Raw genomic sequence first — 25683 nt, forward strand, 5'->3', positions numbered from 1 at the left:
CTCACAACTGGCACACAAGCCCAGAGGCCAATATTAATCTCCCTTTTTTCAGGGAAAATTTATAAAACCAAAAAAAAAATTAAATAGGCTTTCTATGGCCCACTATTTGTGAGAGAGATGGCACGCTCAGGACTGGCACAGATGGCACGCTCACAACTGGCACACAAGCCCAGAGGCCAATATTAATCTCCCTTTTTTCAGGGAAAATTTATAAAACCAAAAAAAAAATTAAATAGGCTTTCTATGGCCCACTATTTGTGAGAGAGATGGGACGCTCAGGACTGGCACAGATGGCACGCTCAGGACTGGCACAGAAGCCCAGAGGCCAATATTAATCTCCCTTTTTTTCAGGGAGAATTTATAAAACCCAAAAAAAAATAAAATAGGCTTTCTATGGCCCACTATTTGTGAGAGAGATGGCACACTCAGGACTGGCACACAAGCCCAAAGGCCAATATTAATCTCCCACTGTATTTTTATCAGGGAGAATTTATACACCCCACAAAAAAAAATACAGAAAAATGAAAAGGCTTTCTATGGCCCACTATGTGAGAGAGATGGCACACACAGGGATGGCACTCTAGCAGAAATGCCAAATTGCCAATCTTAATCTCCCACCAAAAAAAAAAAAAAAAAAAAAACAGGGAATGTCCTACAATTACTATCTCCCTGCCTGCAGTAATCTCAGCCAGGTATGGCAGGCAGCTACTATCTCCCTGCCTGCAGTAATCTCAGCCAGGTATGGCAGGCAGCAATAAGGAGTGGACTGATGCACAAATGAAATAAAAAGTGTGGACAAACAAAAAAGATAGCTGTGCAGAAAGGAAGGAACAAGAGGATTTGTGCTTTGAAAAAAGCAGTTGGTTTGCACAGCGGCGTACACACAGCAATGCAGCTATCAGGGAGCCTTCTAGGGCAGCCCAATGAGCTACAGCGCTGAGGGGAAAAAAAAAAAAAAAAAAAATTCCACTGTCCCTGCACACCGAGGGTGGTGTTGGACAGTGCAAATCGCTGCAGCACAAGCGGTTTTGTGGTTAATGGACCCTGCCTAACGCTATCCCTGCTTCTGACAAAGCGGCAGCAACCTCTCCCTAAGCTCAGATCAGCAGCAGTAAGATGGCGGTCGGCGGGAACGCCTCTTTATAGCCCCTGTGACGTCGCAGACAGCAAGCCAATCACTGCAATGCCCTTCTCTAAGATGGTGGGGACCAGGACCTATGTCATCACGCTGCCCACACTCTGCGTTTACCTTCATTGGCTGAGAAATGGCGCTTTTCGCGTCATTGAAACGCGACTTTGGCGCGAAAGTCGCGTACCGCATGGCCGACCCCGCACAGGGGTCGGATCGGGTTTCATGAAACCCCGACTTAGCCAAAAGTCGGCGACTTTTGAAAATGTTCGACCCGTTTCGCTCAACCCTAATGGTGACCCAAAAAATGAACTTCTAGCATTTCTATTTTTTTTCTCTTTGCAGTGTTTAGCATACGGATTAATTTGCTTTATATTTTGATAGAGCTGACTTTAACGATTCTGCAATACCAAATATGTTTATTTTGTTATCTTTTTTCTTTATTTTTAATGAGCATAAAATGGTGATTTGATTTCTTATATTTTTTAAAAAAATGTTTATATAAATATACATTATATAGTTTATTATGCTTTGCTTATATACCGCTATCACATTCTGCAGCACTTTACAGACAGCATCATTACTGTCCCCATTGGGGCTCACAATCTACATTCCCTATCAGTATGTTATTGGAGTACGGGAGGAAAACGGAGAACATGGAGGAAACCCACACAAACACATGGAGAATATACAAACTCCTTGTAGATGTTGTCTTTGGTGGGATTTGAACCCTGGACCCCTGCAGTTCTAACTACTGAGCCACCCGGGTGCTCCATATCTATTTTACATGCTTTTTAAACTTTTTACAGTTCTTGAACCTTCAATCATTTGATTGCTTGTACCATAAAGGTCAGATGCAGCAATGGTTATCATGACTCACAATGCTCCATCTTGATGTCTTATCACAGAAGTTATTTCACTTAAGAGGATTAAGGAACCGTATTTTTTGGATTATAAAACGCTCCGGATTATAAGACGCACCCCAAATTTGAGGAAAAAAAAAAGAAAAAACTTTTTTAATAAAATGGTGGTGCTTCTTATAATCCATGCATCTTATTGCTTACCGGGGATGGTGGCTGCGGTGAAGCGGGGTCCCAGGGTCATTGCTGGAGGAGGCAAGAGTGAAGCGTTGCTGCAGGCCGTAGGCTGGGATGAGGGAGTGTTTGGATGTGCGGCACGCCGCTGCGGTTGTCCAGTGCTGCGCTTGCCTGCTGCTGCGGGTGGTGTCCGGTGCTGTGGGTGGTGTCCGCTGCTGCGGGGTGCTCTGCCAACATTTTGTGAAAGGCCAGAACCTCCGCAGTTCCATGGTTTCTTATGCGGAGGACTCCGGGAAAAAGACTGCGCAGATGGAGATCTCGGCATCAAGATCTCGGGAGATCTCCATCTGCGCAAGTGCCTCCTCTGGCAGCCATTTTCCTAGAGTCCACCACATAGGAAACTATGGAACTGCGGGGATCTGGCCTTTAACAAAATGTCGGCAGAGCTCCCCGCAGCAGCGGACACCACCCACAGCACCAGACACCACCCGCAGCATCGGACACCACCCGCAGCATCGGACACCCGCAGAGGTGCGCCACACATCCGAACACCCCCTGCTGCCTACAGCAGCGCTCCACTCTTTCCTCCTCCAGCCGAGACCCTGGGACCCTGCTCCACTGCGGCTGGTAAGGTATATCCGCATTATAAGATGCACCCCCATTTTCCACCCAGATTTATAATCCGAAAAATATGGTAATTTAGCATTGCACAAGCCTTTGACGATGTCAGGTTAGGAGTTGTGCAGTGATATCCCAGCGCTGTGTTACTTACCTCAGTTAAGGTGATCCTTTCTATATCTGTAGACATCATGATATTCTAAAGTGAAATAGCTTTTGAAATATTTGCCACACTCCATTATGCCCATTTCTGGCAAATCTGGCTTGAAATTGGCAAAAGTTCGCAAAAAGTTTGACTGGTTATCACTGGCCGTTTACTGGCACATTGCTTATGACATTTTGGCACACCATATTGGCTCATAGTACAAGATACTATATATTGGCGCACTGCACTTTATCTTGATTTGTTGTCAACTATTTCCTGTATGGCTTATAAATCATTTTATTTTTGTTCTCTCCCCATGCCCTGGTAACATCGCATTATCTTTCATTTTTCATCCCTATCTAATTTGATGTTGTAATAGAGATTGTGATATATTTATTTTTTTGTAGTTGTATTTGTGTGTCATTGCTGTTATCTATATAGTCATATACTGATATGCGGCATTACGTTTGGATGGATTTATTGTACAGCAGCACATACTGTACACGAGGGGTGTATATTTTTTTTCCGTCAATTAAATTGGAGTATTAGTAAGTATAGCTGCCATCCAAGCGGCATAATGATCGCAGGCGCACCCTATATACACCGACCGGGCCCATGGAGTCCGGGGATCAGTTGATACCAGCGCTGTTTTCAGTTGAATGTGCATCCTTGGTGCAGGGAGCCAGCCACCGGCCAATCAGAAGCCATTCATTTTTATGTAGTTTTCGAATAACCCACCAATATTATGTCTATTACACTGGTTAGTGGGCACTTATTTGCATTTTATGTCTATTTACATGCAATGAAAGAAAGGCATGAGGGTGCCTGCGGCGACAGATACTTTTTCTGATAATTCGGAGAAATATGACATTTTGCTGACATTTAATCAAATGTAACGCATGAATGGAAAAAAGGAGAAAAACTGCACAAAAGAAATATTAAAAAAAAAAGAAGAGACACATGCTTTCGGCATTGCAGATCTTGCCCTGCACTGTTCAGTATCCCCAGAGATACAATGTATCAATTTGCCGAAAAGGTCAAACCTTCCCATCGGAGAATTTCTCTGCTCGGCTTTTCAAGCTGCTTTTTGCTTTAAGTATCATATTCTTGAAACATGTCTGCAGAGGAAGCCTTCAGCCAGCATGCGTCTTAAGTGATAATCAGAGAAATCCTCTATCACATGTTTGTGTACTGTGAGTTGGCATTACTGGGATGAAAAGACATGCAGATGTTGCCCAAATGCTTCCATTAAGTTAATCTTGCTCAGAAGAGCCCTTATGCTGCCAAGTACTTAAGACTGTCACTTGGGATTTAGATGACATTTTTTTGTTCACTGCAGAGGACCGGTCATGTGGAGGAATCTGCGCCACTGATAATAGGGTTTAGAGAAGAGCATGAAAATAGATTACTGACTGCAATAAAACAAAACACAATGCGCCTCTTTATTGGTTTCAGAGTCCAGCTCGGCTTCAAAGTCCATGTGCTGCCCTCCGCTTATTCTTCCCCCGGTCTGCACTTTGCTAACATAGATAGTACCTGCTGCTGGTAATCCCTGGATTGTGTGCGGCTGGGATCACAGGTAATGCTGGAGACAAAGCAGAGGGAGCCGTAGTCATGAGCAAGACATGGCAGATATACTGTAGATCAGTGTTCCCCAAGTCCGGTCCTCAAGAGCCACCAACAGGTCATGTTTTCAGTATTTCCTTAGTATTGCACAGGTGATGGAATTATTGCCTGTGCAGGTGATGCAATTATCACCTGTGCAATACTAAGGAAATACTGAAAACATGACCTGTTGGTGGCTCTTGAGGACCGGACTTGGGGAACACTGCTGTAGATAGATAGATAGATAGATAGATAGATAGATATGGGATAGATAGAAAGATAGATAGATAGATAGATAGATAGATAGATAGATAGATAGATAGATAGGAGATAAATTAGGTTCTGCTAATTTGTATCCAAAAGTCTCATGGGCTGTTTAAAATATGTATTCTTGCCATCAGACTTTGAAAGTACAACATAGAAAGTTAATCTATTATATAATAGGTGACTATTATATAATAGTATATAGCTTTAGTAGTATATATATAGTAAATAGCTTTTCTCACCATAGAGACAACAAAAACTCTCACTGTCGCCCTAATCCACTCCCGTCTGGACTACTGTAACGCTCTATTAATTGGTCTCCCCCTCACGCGACTTTCCCCTCTCCAGTCTATCCTTAATGCGGCAGCCAGGGTTGTCCATCTGGCTAATCGTTACTCGGACGTGTCCGCTCTTCGCCAGTCGTTACACTGGCTGCCCATTAATTACAGGATACAATTCAAAGTACCTGTTCTCACCCACAAAGCTCTCCACAGTGCGGCACCCCCTTACATCTCCTCCCTCATTTCTGTCTATCGGCCTAACCGACCACTGCGCTCTGCAAACGACTTTCGACTAACCTCTGCATTAATCCGTACCTCCCACTCCCGACTCCAAGACTTCTCCCGTGCTGCGCCAATCCTCTGGAATGCTCTACCCCATGATATTAGGACCATCCACAATTTGCATAGTTTTAGGCGCTCGCTCAAAACACATTTGTTCAGAGCGGCCTATCATGTTCCCTAATCAAAGTCATTTTATGTTTGTGTGTGTAGCCTATTCACTATCTCCATCTATCCCCCACCCTCTGAAGATGGCTGGACCATGATTGTAAATACATCATTGTAAATACACACCTGTACTTTGTATCTCCCCACCTCATTGTAGATTGTAAGCTCTCACGAGCAAGGTCGTCTTATTTTGTCTTATTTTGTTTTATTACTGTATTGTTAACATTGTTACCTATGACTGTTGTGTTTGAAACTGTTAAACTGTAAAGCGCTGCGGAATATGTTGGCGCTATATAAATAAAGATTATTATTATTAGGTGACCTCTAAAAAGGTATCTGAGATAAGTGGCGGTCAGGGCCGGGACAAGGTATTTTGGTGTCCTAGGTAGATAAATTGCCCACCACCGTCTCTACCCACAATGAACCCTCAGCCCCCAAGTAAATAAATGGGTTGGAGACAAAAGTAAAAGGAGCCCTAACACACCTACCCAGCAAGAAAAAGTGATGTACTTTAGGGGTGAGGCTCAACAGGCAGTGTGTTTTTAAAGCTAGATATAGAATCGTTCATTGTTTGGGAAGCATTTACACAGTGCCAAGTACAGATAGTGATGCTCAATCCTGACATTCAATATTTTATTTGTTAAACACAAGGACAGTTATGGAAACTAGTATAAATTAACTATAATGTGGGCCAATTGGTTTCAATTGAGGTGGATTTGATGGAATCCTAATGGAGGTTTCCTAATGGAAACTAAACAGACCCCATTATAGTTAAAGGGATTCTTATGATGCCATTTTTGTCCGTCGTGTGACAGATACAGTTTGCAACTAAACTGATGGTGATTCTGGTGCCATATTACTGTACTGATCGTGGTTCTAGACCCCTATTCATATACTGATGGTGGTTCTTTTGTCGATTCCTGTTCTGATGGTGGTTCTGATGATGTATTCATGTAGTGAAGAGTGTACTGATGCTGTATTCATCACCAGAACCATCATTAGTACATGAATGCAAAATCAAAATTATCATCAATACATAAATAGAACACCAGAGACATCAAAAGTACTTAAATGCAGCCAAAAATATAATCAGTAAATAAATAGGCACCAGAACACCATCAGTACATGAATACATCACCAGAACCACCATCAGTACAAATAATGAGTCACCAGAATCTCAATCAGTGCATGAATACATCACAAGAACGACAGCCAGGAAATAAAAAAAAAAGCACCAGTAAATGTATACGTCACCAAAACCATCATCAGTACATGAATACCTCACCTGATCCACCGTCAGTACACTAATGCATCACCAGAACCTCTATCAGTACATGAAAATATCACAATAACCACTGTCAATAAATACATACAACACCAGTACCATCATCAGTACATGTATTTGTCATCAGAACCACCATCACTACATGAATAATCGCTAAACTTAGCACAGCAAGCACTCCACCTATGGGAGGTGGAGCCGCATATTCATCACTGTAATGAGCGGTACCACGTGACCGCTCACACAGGACGAGCTGCTGGCTCTGAGAGGAGGCGTCGCGGGAGCTGGGTGAGTATTTCTCTGCAAGCGGGTGGGTGCAAGGGGGGTGGGGAGGTGTGGGAGGTGACCCCAAACTTTAATATAAACAAAAAAAACTTGATCTTTCATCCCTTCTCTCCTGCGAGCGCTGCTTTCAGCCGAGCAGGACAGAAGGGATGAATGGCGGCTTCAGCACCACACACAGGAAACAGCACTTACGGTAGCGCTGTTCCGTGTGGTCCTCAGGCGGCACACAGATGGCACACGGACAGCATCCGTGTGCGGTACGTGTTTACACAGACCCATTGACTTTAATGGGTCCGTGTGATCTGTGCGCTCCCACAAACACTGACATGTCTCTGTGTTTTTCAGACGGACACACGGTCCGTGAAAACACGCTGACATGTGCAGAGACACATTGATTTTAATGTGTCTACGTGAGTCAGTGTCTCCGGTGCGTGAGGAAACTGTCACCACACGTACCGGAGCCACTGACGTGTGAAACCGGCCTTAGAAAAATACAACACAAAACAAATTTTATTTTTTTTTTGCAAATTTCTTAATTTTTTTTCACCACTTAAATAAAAACAAAATGAGCAAGTCTGGTATCTCCATAAGAGGACTGACATGTATCAGCTGTCAGGTTCATTTTAGGAGGTTGTGTGATCAGACTACATGTGCAATATGCCTGCTTCTCTTTAAATAGAGATGTCATCTCTTTGTGGGATGTCTGCCAAATTACTGCACCTTTCACATTAGGTATTTCCTGGGGCTTCCAGAACAAGACTCAAATTTTAGTAAAGCACCTAAAAGATCCAAGGTACAAAGGACTTAATTACCTTCCAAAACCTTCATGTAATATTTCATGTAGAACGTTTAGCCAAAATAATCTGAAAAAGTGATTTCATAAAATATAGAGAAAATTGTCATATTATAGTGCCGCAGAAAACATATCTAGCACTATATCTTCTGCTATAATATGTTTAGAAAATGGCAACATATGGCACCTAGATCAGCTATTAATTCATACCTAAGCATTTTAACCCCATCGCCCTATCCCCAATAATACCATATGCGGCCCTCTGGCTGTCCCTGTCTGGCCCACGGATTGAGAAATCCAGAGGGTCGGAATTTAGCAATAGATTAGTGCATTCGATGCACAGAATATGACTGGGTTGCATATATTTTAAGGCGACTGCTAATTTTTTTTTCCAATTTCCATGTGTGTGTAATCAGCATTGCACAGGCACGCACAGACACAACGCACATGCGGTGTCTACATTGAAGAAAAAAATGGAGGTGTCTATAGGCGGTGCTGAAAAAGACCAGGCTTTAACTCCGGTGGTACACACTTGGTTTAGAGCCATGCCAAAGCAATGCAGGAAACATTTATGGCAGCACTTTTATGTTACCGTAACTTATTCATCGCTTTTCTCTGCTCTAAGTGAAATCCTGTCATTTTGTTATTAGAGATGAGCAAACTGATTTGAAGCTTATCGAATTTGTGCCAAATTTGAGGAAATCCGCTGAACCCGGAGAATGTAAGAATTTTAGTATTCGATTCGCGTGCATGGCCACCGCCTTTTACACAAAGCAAAGATTGCCTGACTTAGAGAAGGCTTAAGTGATATCAGGTGTAGCCATCCAGGCTTTCCCATAATGCCTTGTATTACATGGCATAATGCAGACTATCTGGAAGGACTATCATAGGCTGTATAAAAGCAAAAGCAGGAAAGGCAGCATAGCAATACATGGAGCCGCACGCTCCGCTCCAGAGTGCCGGTGCCAGGGCTTGGTTTTAACCTGCGAGACTCGGCCGTATGTCGCTGTAGTGTGTGACTCCGGCCTAAAAAACAGAAAATCACTGTTTGTCACTGTTCCTCTTTACTGCTCCAGATCACGCTGTTTCTTTCTATCTCCTTTCTCTCTCTAGGGACACCCCAGAATACTACACTACTCACATTGGACATTTCTGCATGCAATTTAGACACCATTTGGCTGACTACCAGGAAACCTAATGTCAAACATACATCACTAACTCCATCAATACACAGCCCAACTCACATTATACATCACCACAAAATACTTGTTTTCTCAAGGAGGAACGTGGGCAATATGCCCATCTCCTTACAAGGCCACAGAGGAGGATATTGCAGTAGTCAAGGTGGGAGATGATGAGAGCATGGACTAACATTTAAGTAGATTGAGGATTGAGGAAAGTACGGATTGTGGAAATATTTTTGAGTTGGAGGCGGCAAGAGGTGGCAAGAGCTTGGATATGTGGTTTGAATAACAGGGAGAGTCCAAAGGATGTGCAACCAAATATTAAGTTGAGCGTGTCAACTATTTTGTCTGGCTCAATTTTGGGGTTGTGCGAAATCATGTCCAATTTGCCCTTTTTCTCATTTTTTTTTGTGTTGTTCCAATACACACAAAGGAAATAAACATGTGTATAACAAAACATGTGTAATTCCGAATATTTTCTGTGAGAAATACTTCATTTTCTGGAACAATTCGAGTGCTAACACTTTCGGCCATGACTGTACAGAAAAAAATGAGGTCCAGTTTTCTTAACCCCTATTATGGGAGCAAGTCTAAACTAAATTATTCAGACACAAGTGACCAAATGGACTCTGTAAGTCACTATTTAGATCTAAATTCAGGATAAGGGGGTCACTTACGGCATCTGTGGCATATAAAAGGTACCCAAGTCTATTGATGCCCATATCCAAATTCACATATCCTTTACTGAGGTTAATTAAAAAAATTGTTGTATGTACTGTATGCCTTTAATGTATCACTAATGTGCTCCTTGTACATTATGACAACTATTGCATGTATTTAAAGCATTACAGTGCCTTGTGAAAGTATTCGCCCCCCTGGAACTTTTCACCCTTTTCCCACATATCATGCTTCAAACGTAAAGATACCAAATGTAACTTTTTGGTGAAAAATCACAAGTGGAACACAATTGTGAAGTTGAACGAAATTTATTGGTTATTTTACATTTTTGTGGAAATTCAAAAACTGAAAAGTGGGCGTGCAATATTATTCAGCCCCTTTAACTTAATACTTTGTTGCGCCACCTTTTGCTGCGATTACAGTTGCCAGTCGCTTGGGGTATGTCTCTATCAGTTTTGTAGATCGAGACTGAATTTCTTGTCCATTCTTCCTTGGCAAACAGCTCAAGCTCAGTGAGGTTTGATGGAGATCGTTTGTGAACAGCAGTTTTCAGCTCTTTCCACAGATTCTTGATTGGATTGAGGTCTAGACTTTGACTTGGCCATTCTAACACCTGGATGTGTTTATTTGTGAACCATTCCATTGTAGATTTTGCTTTATGTTTGGGATCATTGTCTTGTTGGAAGACAAATCTCCGTCCCAGTCTCAGGTCTTTTGCAGACTCCAACAGGTTTTCTTCCAGAATGGTCCTGTATTTGGCTCCATCCATCTTCCCATCAATTTTAATCATCTTCCCTGTCCCTGCTGAAGAAAAACAGGCCCAAACCATGATGCTGCCACCACCATGTTTCACAGGGGGGATGGTGTGTTCAGGGTGACGAGCTGTGTTGCCTTTATGCCAAACATATCATTTGGCATTGTTGCCAAAAAGTTCGATTTTGGTTTCATCTGACCAGAGCACCTTCTTCCACATGTTTGCTGTGTCTCCCAGGTGGCTTGTTGCAAACTTTAAACAACACTTTTTATGGATATATTTGAGAAATGGCTTTCTTCTTGCCACTCTTCCATAAAGGCCAGATTTGTGCAGTGTACGACTGATTGTTGTCCTATGGACTGACTGTCCCACCTCAGCTGTAGATCTCTGCAGTTCATCCAGAGTGATCATGGGTCTCTTGGCTGCATCTCTGACCAGTCTTCTCCTTGTTTGAGATGAAAGTTTAGAGGGACGGCCGGGTCTTGGTAGATTTGCAGTGGTATGATACTCCTTCCATTTCAATATGAACACTTACACAGTGCTCCTTGGGATGTTAAAGCTTTGGAAATCATTTTGTATCCACATCCAGCTTTAAACTTCTCCACAACAGTATCACGGACCTGCCTGTTGTGTTCCTTGGTCTTCATGATGCTCTCTGTGCTTCAAACAGAACCCTGAGACTATCACAGAGCAGGTGCATTTATACAGAGACTTGATTACACACAGGTGGATTATATTTATCATCAATAGGCCTTGTAGATTGTGAGCCCTCACGGGCAGGGTCCTCTCTCCTCCTGTACCAGTCGTGACTTGTATTGTTTAAGATTATTGTACTTGTTTTTATTATGTATACCCTTCCTCACATGTAAAGCGCCATGGAATAAATGGCGCTATAATAATAATAAATAATAATAGTTAGGCATTTAGGACATTATTGGATCATTCAGAGATCCACAATGAACTTCTGGAGTGAGTTTCCTGAACTCAAAGTAAAGGGGCCGAATAATGTTGCACGCCCCACTTTTCAGTTTTTGATTCTCCACAAACATTTAAAATAACCAATAAATTTCGTTCAACTTCACAATTGTGTTCCACTTGTTGTTGATTCTTCATCAAAAATTTACATTTGGTATCTTTATGTTTGAAGCATGATATGTGGGATTAGGTTGAAAAGTTCCAGGGAGCCAAATACTTTCGCAAGGCACTGTATATGCATTACTGTTTTCCAGTAGTACCATGGCATGGGATTGTTACCAGCTTCACTGAGCTTATATGTTCAGCTTCACAGGGTTTCCCTCTACACACTGGTCTCTAGTCACAGTGCACATATATAAGGTCCCAGGATATGGAAATTCGACTTCTAAGCTCCATCGAGTCCAGTTCTGGTATCAAAGTATACAATTTCTTTTTATAGAGCAACATTAAGTGTCAGAGCTACGTATATAAATGGCTGGAATAATAAAAGGGTAATTTATGAAGCTATAAAACGTAAAGCCTTACCACATATACCATACGGCATCTACTCTGTTCATCCTCATAAGTGGCAATGGGAAGACTGAGGGAGTGGAAAATTGGGCTGCCTCTGAGAACAGGAGCTGGACAGATCAAAGTGGTCCGTGCTGAAGGCTGTCTACATACCTAGCTGATATAATAATTATTAGGACTAAGCTGAAGGCTGCAATTCTTTATAAAAAGAAGAGGTTTTTTCATTTATGTCCTGAGGATCCTCAAATATCCCAGCACCCCATGTTCTACCTTCCATACGCCTGAGATTTGCTTTTGAGCTTTAGCATATTGTAATGCACCAGATTCAGGATTGCAATGATCTTTTCTACTATAAATCTTTCCTGTAATTTTTTTTCACAGTGCACTTTGTGTCCATCTCTGGAACCCCATGTACGCTGGCACAATGGAGGTCTTTGATCCCTGCCTAATATTCCCATATGGAGCAGATGAGGTCGAGCGGTGGCCATGCATGTATGACACTATCATCCTTGTATTTTATGGGAGCAGCGAAACACTCGGCCATTTCAACTTACATAATCTACAACAGAGATGGACGCATGCTGGCATGGTCTCTTCCTTTCTGTATTGTGGACAGGAGGAAGAAAACCCTCATTTTCCATATAACTGTGAGTCCTAAAAGCGAAGCCAGCTCTTAATCTTAGATTTATGGCTTGTAGTTCTGACAGGTAATACCTCTTTACATTTTAATGTAGACCTTAGAGTTGGTTCAGTCTGGTATTCTTGCCCTTGAGTGAGAGAAGGATGTTGAATTACAATGAGGAATCCTGTAGTTCTCAGTAGATTTAAAGAGTTCCTCTATCCTGGGACAGAAAAGTGCAGTAACTTTATATTTCTCATATATAGTCACCCTACTTGATGCCCTCGGTTTGCCTCCTGCTGCCTTTTCTGCTCACATCGGCGTTGCTTTCCTCCTGCTTTCAAGATGACCCCACAGTGGTACCGGGGATTGCAGTAATAAGTCTAAACCACGTCTCACAAGCTTTTCTAATTTCACAGCTCAAAGGAGGCGTGCATCAGGCCTATCACAGCGCTTACCGTGACACCCCGGTGGCCATCTATGAATCAGGAGGAGAAGGTTACCTATCTGGGAAGTGAAGGCAGTGAGAGACACAACATAGGGGAGCCATATGAGTGAAAAGTATAGTCACTTTACAGTCTGTGGGTGGATGGCAGTTTCAAGCTGCCATCAGGGGTGTCTGACAATAGCTAGGCTCAGCTTAGGGTAAAGGTACCGTTACACTTAACGATTTACCAACGATCACGACCAGCGATACGACCTGGCCGTGATCGTTGGTAATGGTAAGTCGATGTGTGGTCGCTGGAGAGCTGTCACACAGACAGCTCTCCAGCGACCAGCAATGCCGAAGTCCCCGGGTAACCAGGGTAAACATCGGGTTACTAAGCGCAGGGCCGCGCTTAGTAACCCGATGTTTACCCTGGTTACCATTGTAAAGGTAAAAAAAAAAAACACTACATACTTACATTCCTGTCGCGTCCCCGGCGTCCGCTTCCCTGCTCTGTGTCAGCGCCGGCCGGAAAGCAGAGCAGTGACGTCACCGCTGTGCTCTGCTTTACGGCCGGCCGGCGCTGACAGTGGGGGACGCAAGGAAGCTGACGCTGAAGGACGCGACAGGAATGTAAGTATGTAGTGTTTTTTTTTTACTTTTACAATGGTAACCAGGGTAAACATCGGGTTACTAAGCGCGGGCCTGCGCTTAGTAACGCGATGTTTACCCTGGTTACCAGTGAAGACATCGCTGAATCGGCGTCACACACGCCGATTCAGCGATGTCAGCGGGAGATCCAGCGATGAAATAAAGTCCTGATCATTCCCCAGCGACCAACGATCTCCCAGCAGGGGCAAGATCGTTGGTAGCTGTCACGCATAACGATTTCGTTAACGATATCGTTATGTGTGACAGTACCTTAAGTCAGGAGAGATAGCTGTCTAAGGTGTATGGGTAGCATAAGTCTACCTATGCCAGCTGATAACCTTAAGAAGAGAAACATTGCCCCCTAGATCTGAGAAGTAAAGGTACCGTCACACTAGACGATATCGCTAGCGATCCGTGACGTTGCAGCGTCCTGGCTAGCGATATCGTCCAGTGTGACAGGCAGCAGCGATCAGGCCCCTGCTGTGATATCGCTGGTCAGGGAAGAAAGTCCAGAACTTTGTTTCGTCGCTGGATCTCCCGCTGACATCGCAGAATCGGCGTGTGTGACACTGATTCAGCGATGTCTTCGCTGGTAACCAGGGTAAACATCGGGTTACTAAGCGCAGGGCCGCGCTTAGTAACCCGATGTTTACCCTGGTTACCATTGTTAAAGTAAAAAAAACAAACGCTTCATAGTTACCTACCGCTGTCTGTCCCCGGCGCTCTGCTTCTCTGCTCTGGCTGTGAGCACAGCGGCCGGAAAGCACAGTGGTGACGTCACCGCTCTGCTTTCCGGCTGCCCGGCGCTCATAGCCAGAGCAGAGAAGCAGAGCGGTAACGATGGTAACCAGGGTAAACATCGGGTTACTAAGCGCGGCCCTGCCCGATGTTTACCCTGGTTACCCGGGGACCTCGGGATCGTTGGTCGCTGGAGAGCTGTCTGTGTGACAGCTCTCCAGCGACCAAACAGCGACGCTGCAGCGATCCGGATCGTTGTCGGTATCGCTGCAGCGTCGCTTAGTGTGACGGTACCTTAAGGAATATAAGTAGGAAAGTACAACTGCAGGATCAGGCCACACAGTGTTTGTGTGTAGTCTCTAATCATAAGGTCATATAGGTCTGCATAGGAGCTGCATACAGAAAACAATAAAAGATTTTTAATGGAGACTATCATAAATGAAGTTATAATTATACAGATCAAAGGCTGGGGGCCTTGAATCTCTGCATGACCCTCCTGGTGTGAGCAGGCAATTGAAGCAGGTTATCTGATGGAGAGCAGACATAGATAATGACACAGAGCAATTAACAAGTATCTAACAGCTGTTGAAATGGCAAACTATGTACTGCGTACATCCTAATTACTAAAGCTGTGCTAATCAATGTAAAGGCTCCATGTCAGAAGGCCTCACCTGACAATGGAAGCAAAATATCTTATATGCCATAACTATAAAATTTGAGTTTGATATAATCCATGGATTTATCCATGATGAGGGAACATATTTGCATCTGTAGGTAAAATCACAAAAGTTTTGGTAGCTGGCAACCCACAGGAATGCAAGATCTGCCTGAATTATGGATATATCATATTCATGTGTAGTATGTATAAAATGCTTGAAGTATGTTTGGTAAGATGATGGCCATATTGTTTTTCTAGAAGAATCCTGTGGAATAATATGACCCAGAGTGGAAATTAGGGACAAAGCTGAGGTTTAATTGCAGACAATCAGTTGTCCTTACCTCAGAAGAGGGAAGAGTGTGAGGGGTCTGGTAGACCCCTTTATAACATCTCATCTACTGAATATAATCAGCGTCCCCGAGAAGAAGCAATGAGTATTGCATCCAATTTGTAAGATGTATATATGTATTGTATCCATTTTATTTTAGACTGTTTTTACTTCTATGTATGTCTTTTATTACTCTATCTTTTGTAACCTTTTTAACCCCTTAGTGACAGAGCCAATTTGGTACTTAATGACCGAGCCAATTTTTGCAATTCTGACCACTGTCACTTTATGAGGTTATAACTCTGGAACGCTTCAACGGATCCCGCTGATTCTGAGATTGTTTTTTCGTGACATATTGTACTTCATGTTAGTGGTAACATTTCTTCGATATTACTTGCGATTATTTATGAAAAAAACGGAAATATGGCGAAAATTTTTAAAATTTTGCAATTTTCAAACTTTGTATTTTTATGCCCTTAAATCAGAGAGATATGTCATGAAAAATAGTTAATAAATAACATTTCCCACATGTCTACTTTACATCAGCACAATTTTGGAAACAAAATTTTTTTTTGTTAGGGAGTTATAAGGGTTAAAAGTTGACCAGCAATTTCTCATTTTTACAACACCATTTTTTTTAGGGACCACATCACATTTGAAGTCATTTTGAGGGGTCTATATGATAGAAAATAATGAAGTGTGACACCATTCTAAAAACTGCACCCCTCAAGGTTCTCAAAACCACATTCAAGAAGTTTATTAACCCTTTACGTGCTTCACAGGAACTGAAACAATGTGGAAGAAAAAAATGAACATTTAACTTTTTTTTGCAAACATCTTAATTCAGAACCATTTTTTTTATTTTCACAAGTGTAAAAACAGAAATGTAACCATAAATTTTGTTATGCAATTTCTCCTGAATACGCCAATACCCCATATGTGGGGGTAAACCACTTTTTGGGCGCACCGCAGAACTTAGAAGTGAAGGAGCGCCGTTTGACTTTTTCAATGCAGAATTGGCTGGAATTGAGATCGGACGCCATGTCACGTTTAGAGAGCCCCTGATGTGCCTAAACAGTGGAAACTCCCCACAAGTGACACCATTTTGGAAACTAGACCCCTTAAGGAACTTATCTAGATGTGTGGTGAGCACTTTGAACCCCCAAGTGCTTCACAGAAGTTTATAACGTAGAGCCGTGAAAATAAAAAAATCGCTTTTGTTTACACAAAAATGATCTTTTCGCCCACAAATTCTTATTTTCACAAGGGTAATAGGAGAAATTAGACCACTAAAGTTGTTGTCCGATTTCTCCTGAATACGTCGATACCCCATATGTGAGGGTAAACCACTGTTTGGGCGCACCGCAGAGCTTGGAAGTGAAGGAGTGCCGTTTTACTTTTTCAATGTAGAATTGGCTGGAATTGAGATCGGACGCCATGTCGCGTTTGGAGAGCCCCTGATGTGCCTAAACAGTAGAAACCCCCCACAAGTGACCCCATTTTGGAAACTAGACCCCTTAAGGAACTTATCTAGATGTGTGGTGAGCACTTTGAACCCCCATGTGCTTCACAGAAGTTTATAATGTAGAGCCGTGAAAAAAAAAATCGCATTTTTTCTACAAAAATGATCTTTTTGCCCACAAATTATTATTTTCACAAGGGTAACAGGAGAAATTAGACCACTAAAGTTGTTGTGCAATTTCTCCTGAGTACGTCGATACCCAATATGTGGGGGTAAACCACTGTTAGGGCGCACCGCAGAGCTTGGAAGAGAAGGAGTGCCGTTTTACTTTTTCAATGTAGAATTGGCTGCAATTGAGATTGGACGCCATGTCGCGTTTGGAGAGCCCCTGATGTGCCTAAACAGTGGAAACCCCCCACAAGTGACACCATTTTGGAAACTAGACCGCTTAAGGAACTTATCTAGATGTGTGGTGAGCACTTTGAACCCCCATGTGCTTCACAGAAGTTTATAACGTAGAGCCGTGAAAAAAAAAATTCGCATTTTTTCCACAAAAATGATCTTTTTGCCCACAAATTTTTATTTTCACAAGGGTAACAGGAGAAATTAGACCACTAAAGTTGTTGTGCAATTTCTCCTGAGTACGTCGATACCAAATATGTGGGGGTAAACCACTGTTTGGGCGCACCGCAGAGCTTGGAAGAGAAAGAGTGCCGTTTTACTTTTTCAATGTAGAATTGGCTGGAATTGAGATCGGACGCCATGTCGCGTTTGGAGAGACCCTGATGTGCCTAAACAGTAGAAATCCCCCACAAGTGACCCCATTTTGGAAACTAGACCCCCCATGGAACTTATCTAGATGTGTGGTGAGAACTTTGAATGCCCAAGTGCTTCACAGAAGTTTATAATGCAGAGTCATGAAAATAAAAAATATTTTTTTTCCACAAAAAAGATATTGTAGCCCCCAAGATTTTATTTTCACAAGGGTAACAGGAGAAATTGGACCCCAAAAGTTGTTGTCCAATTTGTCCTGAGTATGCTGGTACCCCATATGTGGGGGTAAACCACTGTTTGGGCGCACGGCAGAGCTCGGAAGGGAAGGAGCGCCTTTTTGGAATGCAGACTTTGATAGAATGGTCTGCGGGCATTATGTTGCGTTTGCAGAGCCCCTGATGTACCTAACCAGTAGAAACCCTCCACAAGTGACCCCATTTTGGAAACTAGACCCCCCAAGGAACTTATCTAGATGTGTGGTGAGAACTTTGAATGCCCAAGTGCTTCACAGAAGTTTAGAATGCAGAGTCGTGAAAATAAAAAATATTTTTTTTTCCACAAAAAAGATATTGTAGCCCTCAAGTTTTTATTTTCACAAGGGTAACAGGAGAAATTGGACTGCAATAGTTGTTGTCCAATTTATCCCGAGTACGCTGATGTGCCATATGTGGGGGTAAACCACTGTTTGGGCACACGGCAGAGCTCGGAAGGGAAGGAGCGCCTTTTTGGAATGCAGACTTTGATAGAATGGTCTGTGGGCATTATGTTGCGATTGCAGAGCCCCTGATGTACCTAAACTGTAGTAACCCCCCACAAGTGACCCCATTTTGGAAACTAGACCCCCCAAGGAACTTATCTAGATTTGTGGTGAGAACTTTGAATGCCCAAGTGCTTCACAGAAGTTTAGAATGCAGAGCCGTGAAAATAAAAAAAAATTTTTTTTTCACAAAAAAGATATTGTAGCCCCCAAGTTTTTATTTTCACAAGGGTAACAGGAGAAATTGGATGACTAAAGTTGTTGTCCAATTTATCCTGAGTATGCTGATGCCCCATATGTGGGGGTAAACCACTGTTTGGGCGTATGGCAGAGCTCGGAAGGGAAGGAGCGCCGTTTTGGAATGCAGACTTAGATAGAATGGTCTGTGGGCGTTATGTTGCGTTTGCAGAGCCCCTGATGTACCTAAACAGTAGTAACCCCCCACAAGTGACCCCATTTTGGAAACTAGACCCCCCAAGGAACTTATATAGATGTGTGGTGAGAACTTTGAATGCCCAAGTGCTTCACAGAAGTTTATAATGCAGAGTCATAAAAAAAAATATATATATATATTTTTCCACAAAAAGGATTTTGTAGCCCCCAAGTTTTTATTTTCACAAGGGTAACAAGAGAAATTGGACCACAGAAGTTGTTGTCCAATTTATCCCAAGTATGCTGATGCCCCATATGTGGGGGTAACCCACTGTTTGGGCGCACGGCAGAGCTCAGAAGGGAGGGAGCACCATTTGACTTTTTGAGCGCAAAATTGGCTATCGTGTTTGGAGACCCCCTGATGTACCTAAACAGTGGAAACCCCCCAATTCTAGCTCCAACCCTAACCCCAACACACCCCTAACCCTAATTCCAACCTGATCCATAATCCTAATCACTAACCCTAACCATAATCACAACCCTTACCCCAAAACAACCCTAATGTCAACCCTAACCATAACCCTAATCAAAACCCTAAATCCAACACACCCCTAATCCTAATCTCAACCCTAACCTCAAACCTAACCCTAATCCCAATACACCCCTAATCACAACCCTAACCTTAACCCTAATCCCAAACCTAACCCTAATCCCAAGCGTAACCCTAATACCAACCCAACCCTAACCCTTATCCCAACCCTAATCCAAACCCTAACCCTAATCCCAACTCTAACCCTAACTTTAACCCCAACCCTAGCCCTAACTTTAGCCCCAACCCTAACCCTAAGGCTACTTTCACACTTGCGTTGTTTGGCATCCGTCGCAATCCGTCGTTTTGGACAAGAAACGGATCCTGCAAATGTGCCCGCAGGATGCGTTTTTTGCCCATAGACTTGTATTGCCGACGGATCGTGACGGATGGCCACACGTCACGTCCGTTGTGCACTGGATCAGTGTTTTGGCGGACCGTCAGCACAAAAAAAGTTCAATGTAACGTTTTTTTGTACGTCGCATGCGCCATTTCTGACCGCGCATGCGTGGCCGTAACTCCGCCCCCTCCTCCCCAGGACATAGATTGGGCAGCGGATGCGTTGAAAAACTTCATCCGCTGCCCACGTTGTGCACAATTTTCACAACGTGCGTCGGTATGTCGGGTCGACGCATTGCGACAGCCACGTACCGACGTAAGTGTGAAAGAAGCCTAACCCTAAATTTAGCCCCAACCCTAACTCTAAATTTAGCCCCAACCCTAACTCTAAATTTAGCCCCAACCCTAACCCTAAATTTAGCCCTAACCCTAATCCTAGCCCTAAACCCTACCCCTAACCCTACCCCTAGCCCTAACCCTAGCCCTAACCCTAACCCTACCCCTAACCCTACCACTAGCCCTACCCCTAGCCCTAACCCTAACCCTACCCCTAACCCTACCCCTAACCCTAACCCTACCCCTAACCCTACCCCTACCCCTACCCCTAACCCTAATTTTAGCCCCAACTGCTCTTCTCCTGCCGGCCGGCAGATGGAGACAGATGGCGGGCGCACTGCGCATGCGCCCGCCATTTTCTTTTGCCGGCGGCCAGGAGGAGCAGCAGGAGGACCCAGGGACACAGGTGAGTATGGCAGGGTCCCCGAATCCCCCTATTTCTCTGTCCTCTGATGTGCGATCACATCAGAGGACAGAGAATTACACTTTGACTTTTTTTTTTTTTGCGGTCGCCGGTAAACAGTTAATTACCGGCGATCGCAAAACAGGGGTCGGTAAAACCGACCCCGATCATGCTCAAAGATTCTCGCGGGGCCGGCCGGCGGGGGCACTGCACATGCGCCCGCCATTTTGAAGATGGCGGCGCCCACCGGGAGACACGAGGAGCATCGGGGGAGATAGGTGAGTATTGGGGGGCCACCTGGGACCCCTTTTCTCTGTCCTCCGATGTGCGATCACATCGGAGGACAGAGAAATTAAAAAGAGATCGCGTTTTTGTTTTTTTTGCGATCGCCGGTAAACGGTTAATTACCGGCGATCGCAAATGCGGGGTGGGTTAAAAACCCCCTGAATCATGTTCTCTGGGGTCTCGGCTACCCTCGGCAGCCGAGACCCCGGAGAAAATCCGACTCTGGGGGGCGCTATTCACTTTTTCCACAGCGCCTTTAATTAACGGCGTATCGGCGGTCGCTAAGGGGTTAAAGGGCGGTGGGGTCCTGTGTCACAACAAGCCCTGGGACCGCGAGTGCCGACACCGCTGGAACGTTGCCGCCACGGGAGCTGAATATAGACTTTATTATTTTATAGTACCCAAACGTTAAGATCAAGAAGGGGTCTTGATTGATTCATGGCAGAGACTTTTTCCTTTTTGTTCTATCATTGCTCATAGTGAAATGTATAACGTCTGCAGCCTCCTCCGCCGCCATAAACGCTACAGAAAATTTGTAATTTCCCACATGAACAATCGAGCATATAAAAAGGTCACAAAACGTATCCTAACCACTGGCCACCCTCTTTTTTGTGGCGCGCGCACCTGCGTGTAATATACGTGTAGGTTGTGTTTATCTACGACTCGCTTTTACAATATCATTAAGTGAGCAGTAAAACTCCTATGAGCTGCCAAAAAGAATGTGAAATGACTTGACAGGAAAATCTCGAGGCTACAGAATGCTATTATAAGGAGAATATTCTCATTAAAAAACTCTGCGCTTTTCTGTCCTCCCAGAGGGCAGAGTCCTCGTGAGACTGTCCCTCTGGCACAACATGTGATAGCGCTAATCTGTCTTCACTTGGACAGCGCTGTGGATATGCAAACCCAGGTGGCACTAATAGGTTTACCGTAATAACTGTGGAATTGGATACAGTGAGAAATTCCCACAGATCCATTCTGTCTGCAGAAAAAACTTTAAACCACCAGGCAAAACTGTTTCACAGAGAATGAATGCGAAACGTGTCCACCCCGTGCACCAGATACAGCGTGTAACCACAACGTTGTAGCGCCATTACAAACAGGCTTGGACTGGCACACCGGAGAACAGGGGAATCCTCTGGTGGGCCGCTTATATATATATATACATACACTTGAATCACTATGTACAGACAAAGGCGGCAGTTAATTCATTTATCGATCTACCCAGTTCATTGTTTTCTAAATTTGTGGTTGAGGATAATGTCACATTTGCATGTGGCTGAAAAGTTGGGCCCTGTAGCTGGTTACTTGTGGGTTCTTGGCAGCCCAGTCCGACACTGAAGACAAGGACGGCCTCTATGTATTATGCAGTGTGAACGTACACTTCTACTTCCAGAGCACAATTCTTGTCTTCTCCCCCTGACACTGGGTGCCTTAGGGGATTTTGGGCTTCATAAAGAAAAAGGAATGCGAAACCTGCAACATTTGTGCATGAATTTATTGTATGCAATACCCAGCAGCCATGCTCGAACTATAACATATACATACCGTAAAATACCGCTATAGGTGTAGAGTTCAAGTAAGGCCAGCTGCAGGCCAGCGGATGAAAAATCGTCCCAGCTTCATCCAGAAAACTCATCCTATTCTCATCCACGTGTCCGTGTTATTACGTCCGTGTGACGTCCGTGTGCCATCCACTTTCATACATCGACATTGAAAACTGTATATGTCCGTTTTTTTTACATCCAGGAAATAAAGAAGAGGTTTGTGGATGGTTTCCGCGCTTGCTGATCAATGATGAGACGTATATCCCACATTGTCAAACAAAATAGTGGATTATTCGACGCGTTTCAAAGCACAAAAGGCATCTTCATCAGGAAAGAGCACAAGTCCTTGATTTTCATCCGTTTTTGGTTTGTTTTTACCATCAGTGTGGCTTCTGTTTTATTCTCATATACAAAAAAAAAAAAATCCACTAAACAGTAAAAAAAAAAATGAACAGAACTCGGACAACTCATGGATGGCATCAGTGTCCTCTCCAATTTTTTTCACAGACACATTACTTTGAATAGGCGACTTAGATCCCAGAACCAAACAAAAAAATGGACATGCTTCTGTTTTTATTGTTTGCAAACATTCAGCCCATAAAAAAACACGGACATGTGAACAGTCCCATAGCTATAATAGGTATGTTTTCTATATGTGAAAAACATGAATAGAACACGTGAATGAAAATCGGATGAGCGAACGTGTTCAGAAAAGGTGTTATCTCAGCATGCTCAGGTGCTATACAAGTAACTTCAAATATATTATTTGAGCACACCCAAGATGCTCAGATAACACCTGAGCATGCTGAGATAACACTTTATCCGAGCACGTGCGCTCATCACTAGTGCCTACGTCTTTTTTTTCTATTGGCTTTTTTTTATATATGGTTATTTTGAGTGACTATTTCTGGAATTTTGGCCAATATTCATCTCAGTAAATGGAAGTACCTTATAGAATTAGTTTAATTGCATTGTGAGTGTAAATTGTAATTAACTGATTGAGCTCCATATGAGAATATACGAATCAGGTGCGTGCATACCGGTCATGAAATAATAGTGGGGAAAAGAAACTGATAATCAATTAATCACTTTCCCTGGTTAGACATAAAACCGATTTCCTGATGATTCTTTTAATTCATTTAAAATCTTTTGTATTAAAAGTTTTCTGCATATAAATAATGAAACCTGAGGGGAACCCATCACGTTGCAGTCACTAGTGATTGACAGGTATCTCAGCATGCACATATAGGGAGAACTGTCAATCACTGAGCAGGACCGCCCACTGGACTCATGAACATAAACTCCGGAGATTTCAATGAATTAAATACAGAAACTTTTCCCAGGAAAAACGAACATCTGATCGGCTCCTCCTGCTCTATAACATCCAGCCTGCAGATCAGATACAACTCTCAACATGACAGATTTCATTTAAAGGGTAACTTCACATAAAAAAATGCAGTTGACATGTCACAAGTTTTTATTGGGTGAGATCAGTTATATAGATCCGCTGTCCTTCGGGAGATCGGGCAGCTGAAGGCTACGTTTTGACTTAGAGATCGGTAAGGAGCATATTGATGCTTGCGCTCTTCACTATCTTATCTTCTATGTTTGTCAGTCTTCGATATATTGCACACATGACGCTGGAGACCTCATAATGCACATAAACTAACATCATGTGCGGTGTCGCTGCCTTTGATGCGGGCTCGCAAGCAGAGCTGACTCTGTCCCGGCAGATGATGGCGGAAGGATTCAACCATCATCTGCCTCCAACAGCCACGGGTGGAGCTCTGCCCGAGGCTGTTAACATATTAAATGTCAATCTCCGACAGTGGCACTTAACATGGGTTGCCATGACAGCCAAGGGCCTTGCTGAAGACCAATGTGCCTGTTAATACAATTCTTCTGAGACAGCGAGCCTGTAGCTGGCGTTCATAGGAGATCATGATTTTCACCATACATAGCCATGCTGATGTTCTGCTATGTATAGCACAAGCGATTGGACGATCGCAACTTCAAGTCCCCTAAGGGGACTAGCAAATACAGTAAAAAGTGAAAAAAAGTTTTTAAAAATACAAAAAAAATAAAAAAGGCCACGCTTTATGAATCAGTCTAAGGCTCCTGTAGGTAGCCGTATTTTCGCTCTGAGTACAATCTAACAACACATCAGCTTGCGCTTGGACCAATGTTAGTCTATGGGGCAGTACACATGTCCGATTTTTTTCCTCGGTCCAAGGAAAAAATTCCAGCATGTCCAAGTTTGATCTGATATTCGGATCTCACTCAGCCATGCAAGTCAATGAGTAATTGCAAACCATTGAACTGCACTTGGATGACTTCTGACTGCAGTCCAATATCAGCGCTCTGACACAATGGAGAAGATGGAGAAATTTTGTTCTCCATCTTCTCCTCATCCAATAGTGTCGGATCACACTATGCTGATAATCTGATCAGTGTCATTTGTAATATCGGCCCCAGTCTCTCGGATGTGGGAATCTGCGGCCGTCTGTCCCTAGCCTAAAACATGTGGAAAATCCACACTAACATAAAAATTTTAAAAAATAAATAAACAACTTTAAAAAGAGCGAAAATCAAAAAGTCACTAATTAGGCGTTATTCACACCCAAAAAAAATGGCGAAAATGAAACTTTCAAAGAAGAAAATCTGTGATAATCATTCAAGTCAAACACATATAAGATAAATCACATTTTTGCCAAATTTTTCACCTTCCCCAAATCGTCTCAAGTGTAAACCCCCCACCAAGAAAAAAATTAAATAAATAAAATAAAAATGTAAATGGTCTTACCTGTAATATAAATCCAGACGCGCAATATGATGGCGGAATCCCGGACACGTTTCTCGGCGCTCCGAGATCCTTCTTTGTGTTTCGCATAGTATTGTGGTGCCCAATAATGTATTCTGCGCCCTAAGGCCAGTCTCATCCTGAAGTGGCCCTGGTCTTCCCTGATAACTTCCAGTGAATTAAATCATGTGATTAATTCATGTTGGAGAACGGAGCCAACGGGAAGTATCTTGCTCCTGGCACATACACTTACAACATGCCAGCCCGCACGTGTTTATGCTCAAGGAGGCACAAAACATATTTTCCTTTTATTTTTTTGTCTCATTTTTATGTCATATTAGTTATTTATTAAGGTCACACAATATCATCTTTGGTTTAGGTACAAAAAAAGCTATTCTGAAAGTCTTATAGAAGCGAATCAGGTTCATTGTGCGCAATTGTTATTATTATTGTTATTATTATTATTATCTATATTACTATTTTATTTAATTTTTTTTGTTTCTTATTTTTTTTCTTACAGGAGTCCTCATCACTTTGCATCTAAAAGGACAGAGAGAGTAAGAGTAATGTAACACTTGCACTGGGAACGGTCAGGGCAGCTACTGGTATAC

This window comes from Ranitomeya imitator, chromosome 5, assembly GCF_032444005.1.
Source record: "Ranitomeya imitator isolate aRanImi1 chromosome 5, aRanImi1.pri, whole genome shotgun sequence".
NCBI classification, from domain to species: Eukaryota; Metazoa; Chordata; class Amphibia; order Anura; family Dendrobatidae; genus Ranitomeya; species Ranitomeya imitator.